This window comes from Manis javanica, chromosome 1 (assembly GCF_040802235.1).
Source record: "Manis javanica isolate MJ-LG chromosome 1, MJ_LKY, whole genome shotgun sequence".
Classification (NCBI taxonomy): domain Eukaryota; kingdom Metazoa; phylum Chordata; class Mammalia; order Pholidota; family Manidae; genus Manis; species Manis javanica.
The window spans coordinates 228375153-228395123 of record NC_133156.1 but is presented as its reverse complement, the minus strand read 5'-3'; the positions used below and the strand labels follow the sequence as shown (position 1 = coordinate 228395123).

General features: G+C 44.4%; 1 long non-coding RNA gene across 5 annotated transcripts in view; it reads right to left on the bottom strand.

The window, feature by feature from the left end:
* LOC108403824 (uncharacterized) overlaps positions 1–19971 on the bottom strand; it is a 251403-nt gene that overhangs the window by 182248 nt on the left and 49184 nt on the right. The window contains exon 4 of one of the 5 annotated variants that reach the window (XR_012122599.1): positions 2832–2920. The exons of the other annotated variants lie outside the window; for them this stretch is intronic. This is a non-coding gene — a long non-coding RNA (uncharacterized lncRNA). The remainder of the gene's footprint in view (positions 1–2831; positions 2921–19971) is intronic. 5 annotated transcript variants of the gene reach the window in all.

The window sequence follows — 19971 nt, the reverse complement described above, 5'->3', positions numbered from 1 at the left end:
GATTCATATACACTTATGATGACCCATACTTAGAGGCAAAGAATTTGTCAAAGTCAGAATTTGCAGTGATACAATAATTTGCCAAGTACACTGCCTTCACTGGCCACTGTGACACTGGCCAGGTGAGCTGCTTATGAATCCCAGGCCTGTTGTTCAGACTCCCAGCATCTTTGCATGGACAAGTACAATACCTAATGCATTCTAGCTTATTAGAGGTCATAAAGCATACCAGTAATTCTCCTTTGATTTTCAAAAAAATTGGGTAATAATCAGAAAAGGGATTATTGTCTTACATTTTTCTTAATTCTCAAGGTGGAAACTAAAAGCCAAGTGACCTAAAGGTAAGTAAATATGGGACTTAATTCAAACTCAAAGGCCATTCTGCCACCACATCAGCACCTATTGGCTCCCTAGAAAGACTGAGTCCAGTCATCTCAACAACTGCAGCTGGCTGCTGCTTCTCACATCATTCACTTTCATCAGATCATTCCCAGAGCTTCTGTTTAACAAAGGAAAAATCTACCACACATCAATCCTTGAGCATGATGGAATCCTGTCAAACAAAACTCATAAACCCTAAGATGTTGTTACGCAAAGTATGGTTTGTGGGCTAGCAGCATTTCCAAGGCTGGGAACCCCTGGGAGTTTGTGGGAAATGCAGATTCTCAGGACCATTCCCTGACTCATTGAGTCAGATTCTCTTTTAAACAAGATCCCCAAGTGATACTTGGGCACATTAACACTTAAGAAACATGTTGCAGAGGCTATCCTTTATCATATTAACCTGAACGCTTAGTAGGAGAAAAAGTGACCTAATACAAGAAGAGTTCCTACAAACTAATAACAAAAACAAGCAGAAAACAGACAAATATAAAAACAGTTAATTCACAGAAGAAATGTAAATGAACAGTAAACATAACCATAAACATAAGATGTTCATCTTCTCCCAACAACTGGGAAAATGGAAACATCATGTTACTACTTGTCACGTATCAGGCCAGCAAACCTTGTAAAGTCTGATAATTCCAAACTGAAAACCCTTCAGGAAAAAGGTATTTTCTTATACTCTGGGAGCTTAAATTGCTATAATTTCTTGGTTGTTGTTACCAAGATTTTAACCAAAAAATTCTAGTTCTAGGAATCCAATCTATAGAAATGATAAAATATCAAAAGACAAGTATAAAAGGATCTTCTTTATTCCATTTGAATTGTGAAATGTGAAGGAAATCTAAATATCCATCTCATCTATATGTACATAGTTCAATAAATCATTAGTATCCCTACCAGGGAACTGTGCAATAATTTGAAGAGAAGTCAGTGTCATGAAGAAGAAATGTCTATGGAAGATTATTGAATGCCTAAACATGTTGCAGAATAATAGGTAAAGTATGATATCATTCAAATATTTTCAAATTATATAGGACAGAAGTGTATATATTTGTTACAACTCATGAAACACTAAACTTAAAATTGTAGCATTTTATTTTATGAACATTATATCTCAATAAAATCTGTTAAAAGGACTATCCGTGCATGAGTTAGTGGACCTTATATACATATTTTCAGGCCTACACAATGGTCTGTAAGGAAACAAAACAAACCTTCAAAAGTGGCAGAAGCCTAGGAGAGGAGAACATGAGTAGCAACTTTCTGTACTGTTAGTAATTTTTCAGCAAGTGGGTACACGTCTTGTGTTTTAAAAAGCACACATTAAAAATCTAAATGAAATAAATGGAGTCATTTGCTGTGAGCCTGAATCAATGTGGAAACCCAATCCAGCTTGGCTGAATCAATCACTTCCATTGGCTGAGTCTAGTCATTTGGTATTTGGTGTGAGGGTCTATATCCAGAAGGGTTGTCACACACACCACTGCCAGACCGGCTCTCCTTAAACATCTGTTTATTACTTCATACATTACTACCGGGCATCCTTAAACACCAAGCCCTGTGCTAAAAGTTTTATGGAAACTTGATATAAAAAAGAAGACATAGTTCCAGCCCCCAGTTTATCACTCTTCTCCTGAAAAAGCTTAAAGCATTCTGTACCAGGAAGTGTAATGAGTTTAAATCTGTCAATCCAGATTTAAAGTCTCCTCATCCTGCCTCACCCACTGAGCATTTTTATCATTATTCTCCTTTATTTCCTGTCTATTCATCAGACTAGCCTTTACTCTGCTCTACAGACATCCCAGCCTTCACTTCTACTGTCCGTCTCCCCTGAAATCCCCATCCCCCCATTATCACAGGCTCTCATCCACCCAGCAAGGCCCATACCATCTCGTACAAGAAGTTCTTCCTAAGCCTAGAAACTCTCGATCGCCTCCCTTCTCCACATCCTGCCCTATTTGTAGGACAGGCTTATCTTTGGGAGGAGAAAGGGGTCCATGTCTCCCTCTTCTCTATCTCTCCCATTGTTTTGTACAATGTTAAGTACACAGGAATGATTAGCTGACAGCTTTAAATGAGTTATCACTGTATAATTTTTAAGTGTTGGACAAAGGAGAGGAAGTCAATGGCAAAAAGGACTTTTTCAAAGCCTGATGAGGTAGGTATTTTTCCCATTTCATACATGGCAAAACTGAGGCTTAGTGAGGTTAGATGATTTGGTCAGGCTTAAATAGCTTATAAATAATAGGGCCAGTCTACAAACCTTTAGGATGTCTCTAAAGCCCATGTCTTTACTCTGTATCCCACGGCCTTCCTAACTTGTCACCCAGGTAATCTCAATGAATTGTCACATTGATGTCTCAAGAAACACATGTTGATTGATTGATGACATGTTCAGTAGCAATGTTCAGCAGAGCAAAGTTAAAAGGTTTCCCATGGCTGACCTTGATGAAGAGTCCCTGCTGTGCTCAGAGAGGTTTAACCTTCTTCAGACTCTGGCTTCTCATAATACCATCGGTCTCGATCCCAACACCTGTGTAATACATTGTGTGAAGTTTTACATACTTACAGAGCTTAAAAGTAAAGTCTAAGGTAATAGAGTTCAAAACCAAACCCTAGCATCTGGGGCGAGAGTTCAATGCTGGGGAGTCCACCATCATGCTGCTTCCCAAGATTCTGGTAGTTGCTTGTCCATGTGAGAGCTGGGCTGCATAGACAAGCTCCTTTGCCTCCTGAGAAGGGGACTTCCGGTGCACCACAGAGCACACTGGGGTCCCTGGAGCCCAGGAGTCCAGTGATGACATATGGCAGGTGCCGGACACTCCAGAGTCAACAAACTCCAGACACAGTTCTCCACCAACTACCAGCATCGCCTTGGAAAAAATACTCAGCATTTGTGAGGCTGCTCACTCAGATATGCTATGGGAATAAAAGCACTTTCCCTGCCTGACTTTTAGGAGACTAAGAGAATCAGAGAACTTATGTTTGGAAAAACTGTATAAACCACAAATGTTGGCCTACATACCATATGCCTGTCACTAGACAACATGGCATATGCTGCCATGGACAAAGCACCAGGCAAAAATCAGGAGACCTGGGGTCCACAACTGTCTGAGCTGCCAATTTCTTCATGTCATAACAGCCAAGATGCTCTGGACTCATCAATCCTGTGAGTCAGAAAGATAGATTTCCAGGTCTGCTTCATTCGGAAATAACATATTCTTACTAGCAAAAAGCTCTAGAGGAGAAACTTAAGAAGTTGAGATGTATGTGGATAAACCACACTATTTTGAGCTAATTTTAGCTGCAATGTCTTGGGATTCTGGGACTCCACACATAATATTGACCATTTGTGACTCACTCAGTCTGGGTGCTTGAAGCATCTCTTTTGCATGACTTATAATTATTTTCAATTCTGTTATTATTTTTAACCCTCCTGATTTAAGTGCATGTTGATCCTATAAGCCACCTCAACTCTTTTTTGAACCATGTCATCTATAAAATATATCAATTAACAAGCAGCTTGCTTTGATCTTATTAAGTCATAGAATTTCAGAGCTGGGAAAGAACTCAGAAACCAAATTCTGCCTCATATGTTATAAATGTTAAGATAGAGACCCAGAGAGAGAAAAGGATGTGCTCCAAGTTGCACATCTAGTTGCAGGCAGAGCCAGGAAGGGACCTCCGGGCTTGCAGTCAATATTCTTGTATAATGTAAGCCTGGATCTCTGTTTCTCCAGCTTTGCAATGGGAATCGTAACACTGCTGTCTTGCAGCATTGCCTATCAGGGCTGTGTCAGAAAAAATCTGTAAGCACTACATATTGTCTTTTGAAGCTTTATAGTAACTAAATAATGCTCTCCCTAAAAAATCATGGGAAGATTCTTGGAACCTTAGAACAGTGAGCAACCTTTACTTGTGCCAGTAAACCAGAAGATATGACAGGCAGTTTGCACAGTGCATGAAGCTGCCCATAAGGGCTGGTGGAAGCCTGAATAGACCTGCTGCACACTGGCTTTGAAGCCAGTGTGGTATAAAGAACATTCAGCCACAGATAACTCGAAGGGGCTATTTTACCGGAAAGTCCTCAGAAAGCAAACTACAAAAACAAACCAAGGCAGCTGTAACACTACCAAAGAGAGGTGCCATAGCTCCCTGATCAAGAACATGGGCTGAGCAGTTAAAGCACCAAGATTTCAATCCCAACGTGTCCACTTACTAACTCTGTGAGCATGAGCAAGTCACGTGGTCTCTTAGCTCAGGTTCCTTATCTAGAAAATAGGAATAAAAATAGTATCTACCTTACAGGGTGTTCATAAAAACTAAATTAGCTAATAATGTAAATTGCATAAAACAATGAGTAGTGTATGGTGAGTACCCACTGAATGTTAGCTCTTACTGCACTTGCGCAAGCAGAGAATGCTAGTTTAGTTATGGAGTTGGTGAGTTCTGCGGGAGGCCACGTCACTAGACATGAATCTCAGGCCCTCACATCTCAGTTTCTACAACCCACTGACAATTTAGGAGTCTCAAAAATGTTTCATTCTTCAATGCCAACTTCTGAACTATATGACAGAAACTTTCTGTTCTTCTTTGTATTCAGAGAAGGGTAGAGGTGAAGGGAAGCCTCAAAACCCTGCAATGATAGCATGAGGAACCACTTCAGTTGTTTGCATTAAGGGAGCCTCACCTGCCAGTGAGAAAATCCCATGAAGAACAGCATAAACACCAAGTTGATTGTGCCATGCCTTTCGACAAACAGCCAGTCTTTTCTCAGATGTACTTGACCCCCCACTGCATCCCTGACTCTGTCCCCACCTTCATGCTGTGACCATGTGCAATCCCCAGTGACACCATGGGTCCCCAGCTCCTCCAACTAGAAAAAGAGAGGGAGGTCTAAATATCTCTGTGTCTCTTCCAGATTGACTTTTTCCAAGTAGTCTACATGCTAATCTCTCTCTAATGGGAAGAAATCCTCACCAGTTGCTAGAGAAAATTAAGCACAGCAATGGAGAGATGTTCAGCAGTTGGTGCAAAATATGCAGAATTAGATAAAATTATTTTACATAAAATGACGGAGGCCCAAAGTGCACACACACAGGATGGGAAATGGAGTCTTTAAAATGCTCATTCAGTCCCTGGAAGCTGGTCAAGCAGGTCCACCCAGGCCACAGGTGGGCTTGGAAACACCAACCAGACCTTTCCCCAGCTCTCCACTCACTCACTTTTGTACCCCAGGAATTGTTCATGGTTCCCAGTTAGAGAACTGAGGTTCAGTTTCTGCAGGTCTCTACAGGTTACCGAAGACCGACACACGCAACTGAAAATCCAGCCAGTACTCAGCATCTAGTTGGATGTGGCAAGACTGGTCAGTCCCCAAAACAGTGCTCAGACCTGAGCAAGGCCGAGGTACATAGAAAGGTTACCAGGGGCCAGACCTTTTTAAAGGAATCCCAGAAGACCCACTATTATTTTTATAAACTATCCAGGATGGCTCTGTAGGGAAGCACCTCATTTAAAGAAAACCCAGAGTGAAATCCACCAGCACCACTATAGAGATTAACAACTGAAGGCACTTGAGACATGTTTCTTGAATGAATACATTTATTTATTTTGGTAGAGGGGGTTCTTCACTTTACAAAGAAACTCACTGCCAGATTCTGTGGAAGGACCTTCTGGGTACGTTTATGTTTGTGTATTTCTGTGCTGGTTATTCGGTTTGCCACATCCCCCCATAGTCTCTGGCCCTTCTCTCTGCAATATGTGCTGGAGCTTCCATTTTATTTTGGTCAAAGGGAGACATCAGCCGGAAAGCAAAGGGCAGGAAGAGAGAGAGGTTGAGTATATTGGATCCCCTCCCCCACTGGTCTTACCTCCAATTGGATCCCATTTACCCCCATTGGACCCTGTCCTCACCCCATCTTAGTTTTGCCTTTAGCTGCTTTCTCTTTAGTTCCTGTGCTGCAGCCCGAGTTCCAGGGCTTTGGGGCTCCAGGCTCTAGTAACACACCTAGTCCCTTGCCTTGCCCCTCAGGCTAATGGTTTCCCATGGTTGCTAGTCCCTGGGTGCACACCCCTGTGGGTTCCCATCACCCTACCCCTGCTCTGAACATACTCTCTTCATTCAACTCCTTTGCTGGGGCTGATCCACAAGCCATCTTTTGGCCAGGCTGAGAGGGAGTCAATATTAGGCTCCACTAGCTGCCTTTAAAAGTTATTAGAGTAACAGAAAATGCATCTCTGTTTGGGTAAAAATCAGTGGAAAAACCAAGATTCACTTAAGTTATGTGGGAATGTGGTTGTCACAAAGGTAGTTATAGTTTGATATAGTTGAAGCTGATGCTCTCAACAAGAGTATGCGCAACCAACTCTCTAAGAGTCGTGAAGGTGCCAAATGCTTCCTCTCCTACTGCATTACCACTTGGCAATTTAGAAGGAGTGAGGAAACAATAATGGCCTCATGAATTCTTTGGGAAATCTACTCTCAAAGGAAACTTAAAATATGACAGTTGCAGCTACTATGTATGATTGTGGAAAAGAGCTTAATTGGGATGCATTTTATGAAGCCACATTAATCCAATACATCATGATATTTTACAGTGTGGCAGAGTAATGGAAGGGTGTCAAACCTGAGGACCTACCAGGGGCCCAAAGCAGACATCTACCCTACCACCTCAACCATAAAGATCTCTGAGTCTCTGGCAGAAACATGAAGCGATACATCCCTTCTTTCTACCCTTGAGGTTCTCTAAGTCGACCACTGCCTCTTCCCGCGTCTCTTCTATGCAGAACCCAGAAGAGGTATAGCTGTTCATTCCAGGATTCCCAAATACATGGGAGGCTTGCCCACTTTCCCAGCCTCAGAGGACTTTTCAACAAAGGCAAACTCTTCCTTTCCAACCACAACAGACCCAAGGGAGCTAACTATGTCTCTTACGGCATCTCTTAGACAGAGTTTATAATGTAGGCTGATAATTCTGTCCATCACTTGCTGTTTATTCATCCATTGAACAAATATTTGTTGCGTCTACTTTATGCCAAACACATGTATAAACACTGAGGATACAGTAATTAACAAGACATGGAATTTAAAGTGAAAGTTGAATTCTAATGTGGACAAATTAATAATTTCAGGTAGTGAGAAGTGCCCCAAAGAAAAGAAAGAGAAACGGGCTGGAGAGGGACTGAGGGCAGGAGAGTGCTGCTGTTTCAGTAAACCTGGTTATGAGAGATGCCCCTGAGAAGAAACATGTCACATGCAAAGTATGGTAGCTAACTGCAGGCCAGCAATCTTGTCAGCCTGCTTCCCCTCACCCAGCGCACACACCACACTTTCCGTGTTGCATCCACACTTCATACATTCGTTCAGACACATCATCTCTTTAGCTGACACCCATCTGTGCTTCCCTGACTAGCGGCTCCTCACTTCCCATTCTCTGGTCAGACTTTTCTTCGTATAAGCCCTTCCTGACCCATGACCTCTGCTTCCATGACACTGTCTCTCAGTTATCACTGAACCCTGCACACAGGTATACCTACTAAATCACTCCTAACACATTATATCACATTTCTTATATCATATCAGAATTACTGCTTTGATCATCTGTCTTCTTATGCAGCTGCAAGCCTCCCTCATGTGCCAAGCATGTCTCAGGGCACTTGGCCCTCAACACACTCTGACAAAACAAAGAAGCCTCCCCAAACCCATGTGAGTTTAGAATGGCATCTGTCCTGATTTTACAGATGAGGAAACAGGCCTGGAGAGGTGGACTCATATAATGTCACACAGCCAGTGAATGGGTAAAGCTGGAATTTTAAACTGGGTGTTAGGAAACCAAGTCCTGTAAGTAGAGGGTTAGCATCCAGCTAATTGGGGTAACAGAAGGAAATAAGGACTGGAAATGCCAGAATCACTGGCAGCCTGTGCACAGGTGTCACTTTGAGCCTCCACAGGTCTCTGCATGAGCTCCTCCCCGCTGGCCAGAAACTGAGGCTTTTCTGTGGTATTTAAATAAATTGGGCAAAGTTTCATGATGAGGATGAAAAATGTCTGCTTTTGTCACATTTCAAAGTCTTGCAGTAGTTGTCTTTTTTATTTTTGTAATGTCCTTCTATCTAGAAATATGTTCCCCACTCCCCCTTCCAAGAAATTCCCTTTGTCATTTAAATGGTCAAAGAAAACTCTGAAGAGACAAAAGGTGGCAATGCAGGGTGAGCAGACCAGACTGGCCCCCATGCCTTGGGTCTCTGGGAATTGTCTAAGCCACAGAGGCGAAGCACCCAGCCCGAGCAGCTGGGTGTATTTCAAAAGCCATTCTCCTGCCTCTTCAGGGAAGGTAGCCTTCAGGTGGACACTCTCCTTGTAAAATATGGATGCCTGTGGGGATTTCAGGTGAGAATCTTAGGCCCCCATGTCTCATCCTCGCTTGTCCACATAAGACGGCAGGACCCTCTTCTCTGACTTCGTATCTTCACTGCCCACTTTCTCCTGAACTCCTCCCTGACAGCTGCTGTCTGTATTGATCCACCTGTCTTTGCCAGTCACACCGTGTCACTGGTCCCTTTTGCCGACTGACCCACCTGAGAGCAGGCCCAGGCCTCACACCTGTGGCTTCCCTGCAGTGTCTCATACCCCGCTCTGTGCAGATTAGGTGCTTGGTAAGTGCAATCAGCAAGTCGACCCTCTGTGGCTGCATGTGCAGAGCTAGGAGCGGTCCCCACACAGCTCAAGCTGCTCGGAGCCTGATATCAACTGTCCAGATGCAGAACTTCCCATATGTTGTGGTTGTACTCTAAGGGGGCACCCCCTGGAAGGAGTGAGGCCCTTTCCCAAAACCCCTGTCTGGGTCAGGAAATGACGAAGGGCCCAGCTGTTTAGAACAGCCCCCATATTTGTGTGTGTGTGTTTGTGTGTGTGTGTGTGTGTGTGATAGCACTGACACAAGCCATAGCCTTCACTTCTGACTGCCCTTCCATTTCCATCCAGGGTGCACTACAGACTCAGTCTTAGAATGTGTAGGGCTGGGCTGGGCCCCATGAAAATCGGTTCTCATTTCTCCTCACCAGGTGCTTGGGTAGAAGACAGGGAAGGATGGTACTTTTCCTAAGTACAGCTTTATTCAAATAAAAAATTGTACTGTAATTTGGAAGTCACTTTCCTGAAGCTTGGCCTGTATTTTAGGCAGGGTCTGTTCAAAAGGGAAGGAATAATTGAACAATGAATAAGTCAGCCACGCTATAAGAGCCTGTCTATGATATATGCAGAAAGTTTCTTTCTAGACGCAAACAACAAACTGTACGCTGGGCCTCTGGCCATCTCCAGTGAGTCTTAATCATGCCAACTGTGACAGTAAGAGCAGAATGAAGAGGTCTCTGGGCTGTAGTTAAACTCTAAGGCCACACTTTCTGCTTTCCCCATTGAGTCTTGCTAGCTAATATGCCCAAAAAGATCACAGGCAGGTTGGGAAAGAGTTATTTCACACATCTGTGCCATCCAAAGTGGACCAACGTCTGCTGGCCCCCTCTCATTCTCTCAGGTAGATTAACAAAGGACCATGTGATTTAACTACTTTAGTGGCATCCATAGGCAAAAAGAAATCCCATTTCCTTTGCAGGGAAGCTGATTAATGTCTAATTGGAAATCAGAATTGCAGCTAAGTCTCATTGGTCCTGAACTGCCGCCAGCTGAGCTAATCTACTCAGATCTCTAGATAACCCTACTCTTGAATGAAGTAGAAACAGACTTAGTTTATCTTGCCAAAAGAATTGTATGATAAATTCTGTTGCCAGTGCTGCAATCTGCAATATTATAGTAAAATAAAAATCAAAGCCTTCTGGTCCTAGACATAACCACAATATTTTTATGGATCCACATTCTGAAAGCTATGATAGTGAACATCTTGTTCGTGTTGATTTTGGCAACTTCCAAATATGTTGTGTATGTTTTCCTGCCACCTCCTAAATCTCCCACCCTTGCCACTTCATCAGTGACTCCACGTTTATAAAGAAAATCTGCATAAGAAAAATTCCCACGCCTCGTGAAACTAAGATCTCTACACATAGGAATGTTCTACGGAAAAAGCACTTTCAAATTTAAGTTCTAAGAAATATTTAAACAAGGATTGCCTCATTGTTTGGGCACTAAATAAAGAATAAAAGTGAATCACAGTGAATAATTTTCAAACTCTGTGCTCCATTTATAACAGTGAGAGAGACCCAGTTCCAAGGTAAGCAGGGACCAGGGTTTTAATTAACTGTGCAGCTCCACAAACTATCAAAGTTCTTGGAACATGGGAGACAATAAATACTTGTTGAAAGACTAAATGTCAGGCTTAACCACATTGGGGGCCATGTAATAAATCCTATGTGCTAACTTCTGAATAGAATTAACCCCTACACCCTACTATCTCTCTCCCTCTCTCAAAATCCACACACGCACACACGCACACACACACACACACACACACACACACACACACACACACACACACACAATAGGCTTATCTAAGCTATTACTTGCAAATGAAAAGAAAAAGTATGGTCTTATATCTGGAAATTACAACTTAGAAAGATCAGGAAAGACCCAAGATTCTCATACTGGGATTCACAACCTGAGAGACTGTACCTCTGGGTTAGGTAAAAGTGCAGTACGCAAATGCTATGAAGCATCCTTTGGTTAGAACTGGGGATTGGAAACTGGGTTAAATTTGGGGATTGGAAACATATATTAAGTTCTCTGCTTTTGCTCTACCTGTCTTTTGTCAGTTTACTTATTATTAGCATATTAAAACATAAAATAAATGAGTTTGAACTACCATGTTTTTTCCATAGAGGACATATACAGGAAAGCAAGATGACTTCAAGAGAAATCCCACTCACCAACAGACACCACATACCCTCAAGCCAAAGCCCTAGTTGCTCATATTTATATTTCAAACTGATTAGCAGACACTGGCTTGTTGAGCACTAGACTAAAGGATCATTTTCATACGTATACGGCTCATTGTTTTATGAGTTCTTGGTGACCATAAAGGTCTTGAATTCCTCTGCAACAGCAAAAACGTATTTCCTCTTTGCGGGGCATCAACAGTTCCTACCAAAGCCTCTGGTGACATATTCTTGGTCTGTGCCTAGGAAGAACTGAAGACCAACACTCCACTGACATGAAGACAATCAGGCATTAACAAAAGTAGAGTTTCTCTTTTAAAGAGAATGGCATGTGGTTTGTGGTTTGAACCTATCCAATGTTAGAAATCACTGTTCGCTAATGAATTGCCTCAATGACCAAAAATGTCAGTCAATAGCCACTGAAGATTCAGCAAATTTATTTTAAATGATAGAAACATGACTTATTTACACATTCAGATTTTCTGATTTACACTAATGAGGGTAACATTAAAGATAACGCCCACCATTTCTGTAGGATGTTAGAATTTGCAAAGCTTTGTTCCTTCCATGACTCCTTTTGAAATCTCTGACATCTATCCTGCAAGACAGACCAGGCAAGTTCTGATGCGATTTACCTATCCTTCAAATGGAAGCATGATAGGAGTTAAAATGGGATTCTTCCTAACACATTATACAATAAAATGCTAGCCCACCAATGCTGGACTTGCAAAAGAAATGTTTCAGAAATCACATTTGCGATCCTTAGTCCAGCATCTACTCTGAAAAACTCTGAGGCTGAAGAGACCTAGAAGAAAGGATTTCTTTAGCAAGAATGCTAAGGATCACCACCACCCCTACTCACACTACATGAGGAAAGGAGAGGGGTGCGTCTCTTCAGCCTGCAGGAGGCTTCCGGATTACCAGGGAGTTGGAGAGCTTGATCGGGGGTCTAAAGGCACAGAGACTGGGCTATTTTCAGGCTTGGAGAAGCCCAGAAGAGAGAAGTAGTGGTGGGCTGGCCACCCTAAGAACCAGAGGGAGAAGAGAACCCTGGAAATGGCCTGGCCTGGAGTTTCCCCTGGGTTCCACATGGACCCTACAGAAAGATACCAGAACATGTCATGCTCTAAAAGATTCTTCCCAAAGAGTCCCTTTGGGAGCTGGGCAGCAAGCTCATCCCAAGAAAGGCTAGACTTTGATCTTTCCAGTAGTGAATGGCCAGTTTGAAGGAGCATCAGCGGTGTTTGGAGAGCAGCAGTTGATTCTCAGTATAAGAGTGTCAAGCTTCCACCAAACCCAGAGGACAACAGTGTTTGATCCTGACAGACCCCTTCAAGCAACACCTTTCTTGCTCCCTATCTCCCCCCCATAAACCCTTTCACTTCTAGAAGATCCAGAGGAGAGAAGGGGCAGGTACTGGAGGAGGAAAAGTAGCACAAGATGGGGCATGGAGAAAACCGTCACAGCCTCCCCTCCACCTGCAGGCTTCACTGCCTGCGCTAGTACTGAGTTGGAGAAGGGCAGAATCTTCAAAATAAAATGAAGTTCAAAGCATTAAAAATTCAAAATATCTACTGGCTACCTCAGAAAAGCTCAACTAAGCAGCAACTGCTGATTATATTGCATGGCATAGCCTCTGAGATGCTGAATCTGGGACCTTGGGCTGGGGCTGGTCTATCCCACAAGTCTACTATGGAGAACCCATCTGGGATGAAAGGAAGGGCAGTCAACAGAAAACTGTCCCAGCTTTGCACTTCACAGCCCTTCTTATTGTACAAAAAGATACTATGAACATGGAGCCTCCTGGGCAAGCAAGAACCCTTCCTCAGAGGCTGGCCCGACCTCAGCCACACTCCCACCTGGGAAGGTAGGATGTGATCTGTCTATAAGTGACTCAAAGTTCTGTGCCCTGAGAGGCCCCAGACCTCACAGCCATGTGTAGGAAGCCACAGGAAACTTGACAAGTGTGCTTCCATAAGAGGATGGAGCTTATAATGATCTGGAAATAGGTGTCAGACAAAGCCAAGAAAGTCAGGATGGCCTCAGAAGTTCTCTGTTTTTAAAACATGGAAAGTTGTTTCATTTGAAGTCAACCATTATTGTTTATGTGCCTTCTCTTTAAGAGACACTGTTTTTTTTAAAAGCATCTAAAGGCAGTCAAATCTCCTAGTTCCAGCTTCAGCCCTGGCACTAACACACCACATCACTTTGTGGGTAAGTCCCTTTCTCTCTGCCTCTCTGCTCCAGTTTCCTGTACAAAAAAAAAATTAGAGGACTGAATGAGATGACCTCTATGACCATCATTGCTCTAAAGCATGACACTATCTATGGAGTCTGCAAGGATCTAAATGTGGCTAAATTATGTAGAATTAAGTAACCCTTGAATCTACATAGAATTTTGTAAGCTTTGCAAAATCCTTCACATCAATTACTTTGTTGTTTCTATCTCTGCCTTTGAATCGAAGACCTTGGTATTATTAGCTGTATTAAACAAATGAGGACCCAGACTCAGAAGTTAAATGAGTAACTCCAAGTCACACAGAGAGCAGGAGAGCTTAGACCAGGAGTTGGGCATCTTGATACCCAGCCCAGTCGCCGTTCCTTGCCCCACAAACTCTGGTGTTTGTAGTTAATGGTAACAGAGCCTGCTCCTCGGAACCCACCTGGGTCCCTTCTCGCAAACGTCAGGGAACAACATTACACTGGACTTCCTCCAAGTCCCAGTGGCTGGGCTGATTAAGGGGGCTCTTCCCAGAGGATCTGTGAACCTCAAATAACCTTCTTTCTAAGATTCTTTCAGTAACTGACCATTTGGAGAGAAAACAAATCCATACACAGAGGAATTTAAGGTGTTATTTTAACTTTATACACCATGCATAAAAAGTCATCTTTTAACTTATATTTTTTAATGTAAGTTGGGAAGAAAGAGAAGTTTTTGGCCCATGTTCTCCAGGTGAATGCCCCAGGGCCTGAAGTTTAACTCCAGGACCCCCAACAAAACTCCAGAGTAACCCCTTTCCTCCTCCCCTCCCACATACAGCCCAGACCCCCCCTCCCCCTCCCAGCCACTGCATCTCACCAGCCACCTGGGAGGGTCCTGAGGGTCCCGCCCCGCCCTTCTTCCAGCAGTAATGAACTTGCCCTAACACTCTCAGAATTTTATTCCCGACTTATTTTGTCTTGTTCTCTGAAAGAAGGGAATTACTACTGCATTGCTTAAAGCGAAATAAAAATCAAGAACATATTTGTTCATTACAAGAGCATAGAACACCCTCATGACACAAAGTCCAAACACACACACACACACACACACACACACACACACACACATGGCCATAAGCATAAATTACTGAGTAATTCATCAGATTGTCAGAACATTAATTTGTATTCAATACCTGCTGATGACTAAAGGCAAGTTTTAAAGATTTCTACTAAAAATTATTGAAACATGAAAGGTGTTCTTCCTTTGAGAAATAATCACCAATATATGAGAGGGAGAAATCACTTATTGGGAAGAATTCACTCCTCAGTGATGCATATGTCCTCTGTTTCTTTCTTCACACATACCATGGATTCAACTCTGGTTTTTGTTCATTAAACTTCTACATGGATAGTGCTACCTACTCCTTTTGACATTAAAAAAAAAAGCTGGCTATAACCACACAAAGAGAGAGGACAATTATACAGAAGCACTCAAGAGATTATGTTTCCTAAACTGTTATTCAGAGAAACTCATTGGAGGGTTCCAAAATGTGCTGTCACAACCAGGTCCACTGGCTCCCTGCTCAGAATTCCTTCTACTTTGCCTAATCCTGGAACCCTGACTCCTGGCAAAACAACAAACAAAAAAGCCAGCTAGCTACCTAGACACAAATGCAGGGCTTCAGGGAGCTCTGACCACCATCCCATGTAACCCTGGATGGCCTGCGAATGGCTGATAGCATCTGATAATTGCACCACTGCTCAGTTCCCCAACCCTGCCTGCCCCGCAGTCAGAGGGAGTGTCCCTGGCAAGCGAGTGGCGTCCTGCGGGGCTGAGGGCGTGCCCTGCTCAGTGTCAGGCTTTTCAGCTGAGTGGACAATCTGGTTTAACAGTGGGATGCTTGGAACAGGGACGCTGGACGCCAAAGCTCTCCCGGTCCCGTTGGTACCTTCATTTCCCAAATGTTCATAATTAAACAGCTTTTATTGAAGTCATCAGCAGGAGCTCCTTAGCTTTGTTTTTGCAACCGGTTTCATGTTTATGGAGCCAAATAGTAGAGACTTTGATACTGAATCCCTCCTTGGATGTGTTAACATTGGCAGGATCTCTAGATTCTGAAGATGCCGGGCTGGGCTGCCTCGGCAGAGCCTCCCCTCCAGCCTCCAGCACACCAGCACCCCCACCCAGACCACAAAGCAGCAGTTCTCCTGCAAGACTCACTTTCAATATTTCTCCTGAAAGTCCCAGGGAATGGTGTGCAATTGAAACAGGGTGAAATATGATCTCAAAGTGTCTGTCAGACCAGAAGTTTTCAAAGAAAACATTTCTTAAATCTTGTGTGCACTGCTGTTTCAGAAGACCAATTAGATTGGATGGGACTTGGGGGGAGCTGTCGCCAGTCACTGCAGCAGGAATAGCAAACAAGACTTAAAACAAATAAATGTGCCCCAAACTGGCATCCCAGGGGCCCCTGGCCAGTGACCTCCTCCATTCCCCAGTCGGGCTGGACAGCCCACCCTTGGGGACCGAGGGCCAAGCTACAGGTTAATCAGATGAGACATTAGTTAGCAGCCTCAATTACTAGAAAGTAATTAATCAGGGGAAGTCTCCAAACAGGAGGAGGATAAATAAACAGGCAGGCACATGCAGTCCCACCCTGGCCCTAGATAAGGCTGCCATCCAGGTGTCCTGCTGGGCTAGAGCCCATCTGTCTTTTCCAGTTCCTCTCTGGAAATGTGGTGACATTTCTCACATCTGCCTAGAAAATGCAAAGTCACAAGGGCTAGAATGGGAAGAAAATGAGGGACTTTGGAAAAACTGCTTGGGCAAAGGCTCCCAAAGGGGTTTTGTGGTGAGCCTTACCCTACCCCGAACATCCAGCTATACTGTATGTAAACTCTGCCTCACTTTGGCATTTCAAAAAGAAGGTTCTGTGTGGGTCTCAAAACTATCCATCTGGAGACAATGGTGGGCTCTGGTGGTGTTTTTAGGTCTGTACCTAAGGAATCCATTGGTTCATTAGCCCCTCGAGACTCTACTCAGCTTCAGAGACTCTCAGTACAAGCTGCAAAGGATTCAGACCATCTGAAATTACCACTTTTCTTCTTCAACACTGGTTTGGGGGTGAGCAAGGTTAGAAAGATGAGAAGAAAATATAGTTAATGAAAGTAGAAAATATCAACCATTGGTCCAGGTTGACCTGACACATCACATCATATAAGGTCATTTGTCTGTGTTGCATCTTTTTCCTTCCGGGGGAACAAAAAATGTCAGCAACTAGAGAATGTGCGTAATGTAAACACGGCTGTGTTAGCTCAGTGTCAGAGAAAACACACCCAAACGTAAGTCAGCACAAGACATCCTCTGTTCAGAGGACAAGCGCAATGATTTTAACCTAATGACCCACTCTTAAACAGCTCTACAGCAAATCACAATTAAATAAATACCACTTAATAGCAGAGATTTGTTTTACAGCCAGATTATTTGTGGGGAGAGAAAGAGAAGGTTGGATGAGTCACTTCACTTTTAATTATAAAATTAAGGTAGTCTCCAAATATTGTTATGTACCAATTTTAAGGTGAATTTACAAAATGCCACACAAATAAGTTATAGGCATTCCGGAACAGAACAAAGAGGTGGGGAATGAGAGGTGCAGAGGTTATACCCCAAACTGAAGTTGCTTGGTTTTGTTCTTATACTGGAATGGAGTGTGGTGGCTTCCTTCAGCCCAATGATTAGAAATATCTGATGGGAGCTGCAATAAAATCATGACCTTGCTCTAGTGACTAAGTGAAAAATGCAGCCACATGTTGCATTAACTCCAGGACTGGGGGTCAGGAGAGCTGAAGTCAAGGCCTAGCTCTGCCGGCCTCTGGGGTTAGCTGGAATGGAGAAGTGAGAGATATCAGAGCTCACAGCTGACACTGAGGACTCATGAAAGCACTTATGGACCCGGAGATCAGCCTTCCCCAAAGAGGGCACACAGGCAGAAGTGACAGCTTCCTTCACTCAAGAGCTTATCCCCTCCCACCTTCCTCCCTTCTCTGGAAGATGTCACCTTCATTGTTCTTTCTATCTCATTATTAAACTCAGATCATTTTGATGTGTCTGATTTTTTTCACATAGGCACCATCTCGCACATCTTCGAGCAGGTAAGCTGGTGAAGGCTTTGTGACCTCCTAGAGAGCCCAGAGACACTCTTTTTCTTGCCACTGCAGAGTTTTGCAACCTCAAAAAATTGATGATTGTGTCCCCAGGAATGCTGCGGCTCAACTGAAAGTCCAGTCCTGTAAACCCTTTTTCTCTTAGTGCCGCAAATGATCCCTACAAATCCAGACCCTCCTATACCAGCTGCAAGTGCATCTTCCCTGGCTGTGTGACACTATTGAGATTCAAAAGGGCACTACGCTGCTGGTAAGGCCAGAGCCTTCCACTCATGATGTGGTGGGCACCACTCAGGGGCACCACCTCCCCCAGAATCAACTTTTCAAAATTCACCGCTTAGCCATTCACTGATTGTGCCACGGGAAATGGGTGTCGAAGCCGGTGTGATGCAGGTGCCATGTTTTCTGCACTAGAACACCTAGAATGAGATATGAACGGAGTTGTCATTTGTTTCACATTTACTAAGCAGCTGCCTGGGCCACACACTCTGCTGTCCCAGAAGATACTTATAAATAAAATTCAGCCCCTCCTATAAAGCAGCTAATAAGGGAGACAAATACATAAATGGATAATTATAATCCTGAATGACATATGTTATGCTAGATGGAGCTGAACCCATGACATATGCAGCTGAAGGGTGGGTAATTGCCCTTAAACCATGTCAAATGAGCTCCAAGTCTTGTTCATCTCTAGAAAATTAGAGCAAAACCTTCACAAATGGCTCTTCCTAATGGCTGCATTAACAGCAGTTCAAAGTCTCCAGATTGGCCATGCTAGCCCTAAATCACACTGATGGTGGTCAGACGGTACTTGGAGGCCCCACAGTTGCCAAAGGGCCCTGACAAATGAGAACATATTCTGGGGAGGAAGAGCCAAATGGCAATAAACTCATGATGAAGAGTGCTTCCCTGAAAGACAGCCACGGAGGTTTCGTGGGGCAAAGGAGAGTCAGCCAGTCCCTGAGCAATTTGTGAGGCCTCAGGGGAAAGAGGAGCGCAGTGTTCATGCAGGACAGCCTCCTGTGACTAAGTGGGGGCCCTGCAGTACGCCATCCTGAGGCCACACACAGTTGCCCTGTGCTCATCTCTCTGTCCATAGTGCCCAGAAGTGCCTGTTGTTAACGCCTGACAAGTGAGACACGCTACCTACAAATACGTGAAAAACTGCTGGGTGAAAGATGGAGCAGAGTTTTTATTGTTGTTGCCCAAGAGGGCAGAAGGAAGGCCAGGGGGTGCAGGAGCAGGGCTGGGGGAAAATGTTTCCTGAGTTCTGAAGAACTTTCTATGGAGCAAAGCAGTCTACTAATGGGAGAGGATGTCGGGAGGGTGGCTGTGAGCTCCCTATGAACACTCAACAAGCAGAGGAGAGGAGTGGCTGTCAGGATTTGGGGAGAACATTCCATTCTGAGCGGAGGACACAGAGGTCCAGCTAAAAGCCCAACGCTGCCTTTCGGTTCTGATAAGGAGCAAACTGCTGTGAGCCGGCCACTGGAAGCTCCCAAAGCCCGGCAGGAGATAGCACAGTGGGCCAGAACGAGTTAAACATTCAGTGCCAGAACATTTTTTAAGTTATTTCTTGTCAAATCAAAGTGTTTCCAAGTGACTCCTCGGGTCAGAAAATGCCAAGCATTACCACGTGGGCTTGCTCAGCAGGCAGAGGGGCCTGCAATGTTGTCCGACTGCATTCTGCACACAGGAGAAGAAGGACTGTGTCCGTCCTCCTAATCTGATGAATCCTTGTCATAAATTCTGCCCAGGCAGTCGGCAGGGCGGCCACGGGCACAGGGCGAAGGAGAGGGGGCCACTTTACGAGGGCCAGTGGAGACAGCAGGCCGCCACGGCTTCTGCAAGAAGCTAGTAAATCAGCCGTCAGTGGAAGCTTGTGCAGAAGAGACCGTCCTGCCTGCGGAGCCCACGGAGCCAGAGCACAGGTGAACATGGCAGGAGAGGGAGACAGTGCCCTGTGCCTGCTGGGAGCTGTGGGATCCTGGGACCAAGGCAGAGAGGGTGCGGCGAGGCACGATTCCGCAGGGAGCCTCCTGCATGCCACGCTCCCCACCAACAAGCCTCCAGCTGGATGCTGGGAATGCAGGGCCATGACAGAAAGGACCCTTGCCGATGAGCGGCTCACACTCCAGAAGGGAGACCAGTCAGGGAAGCAAGAGCCTCTAGGAGGCTACCTGGGCTGCCATAACACCACCAGAGATGGAATGGCTTCAAAAGCAGGAACGTGTTTTCTCACAGGTCTGGAGGCAGGAAGTCTCAGATGGAGACCCCACAGGGTCAGTGTCTGATAAGGACTCTTGTTGAGAGCTGAGCTAAGCTGCTCTG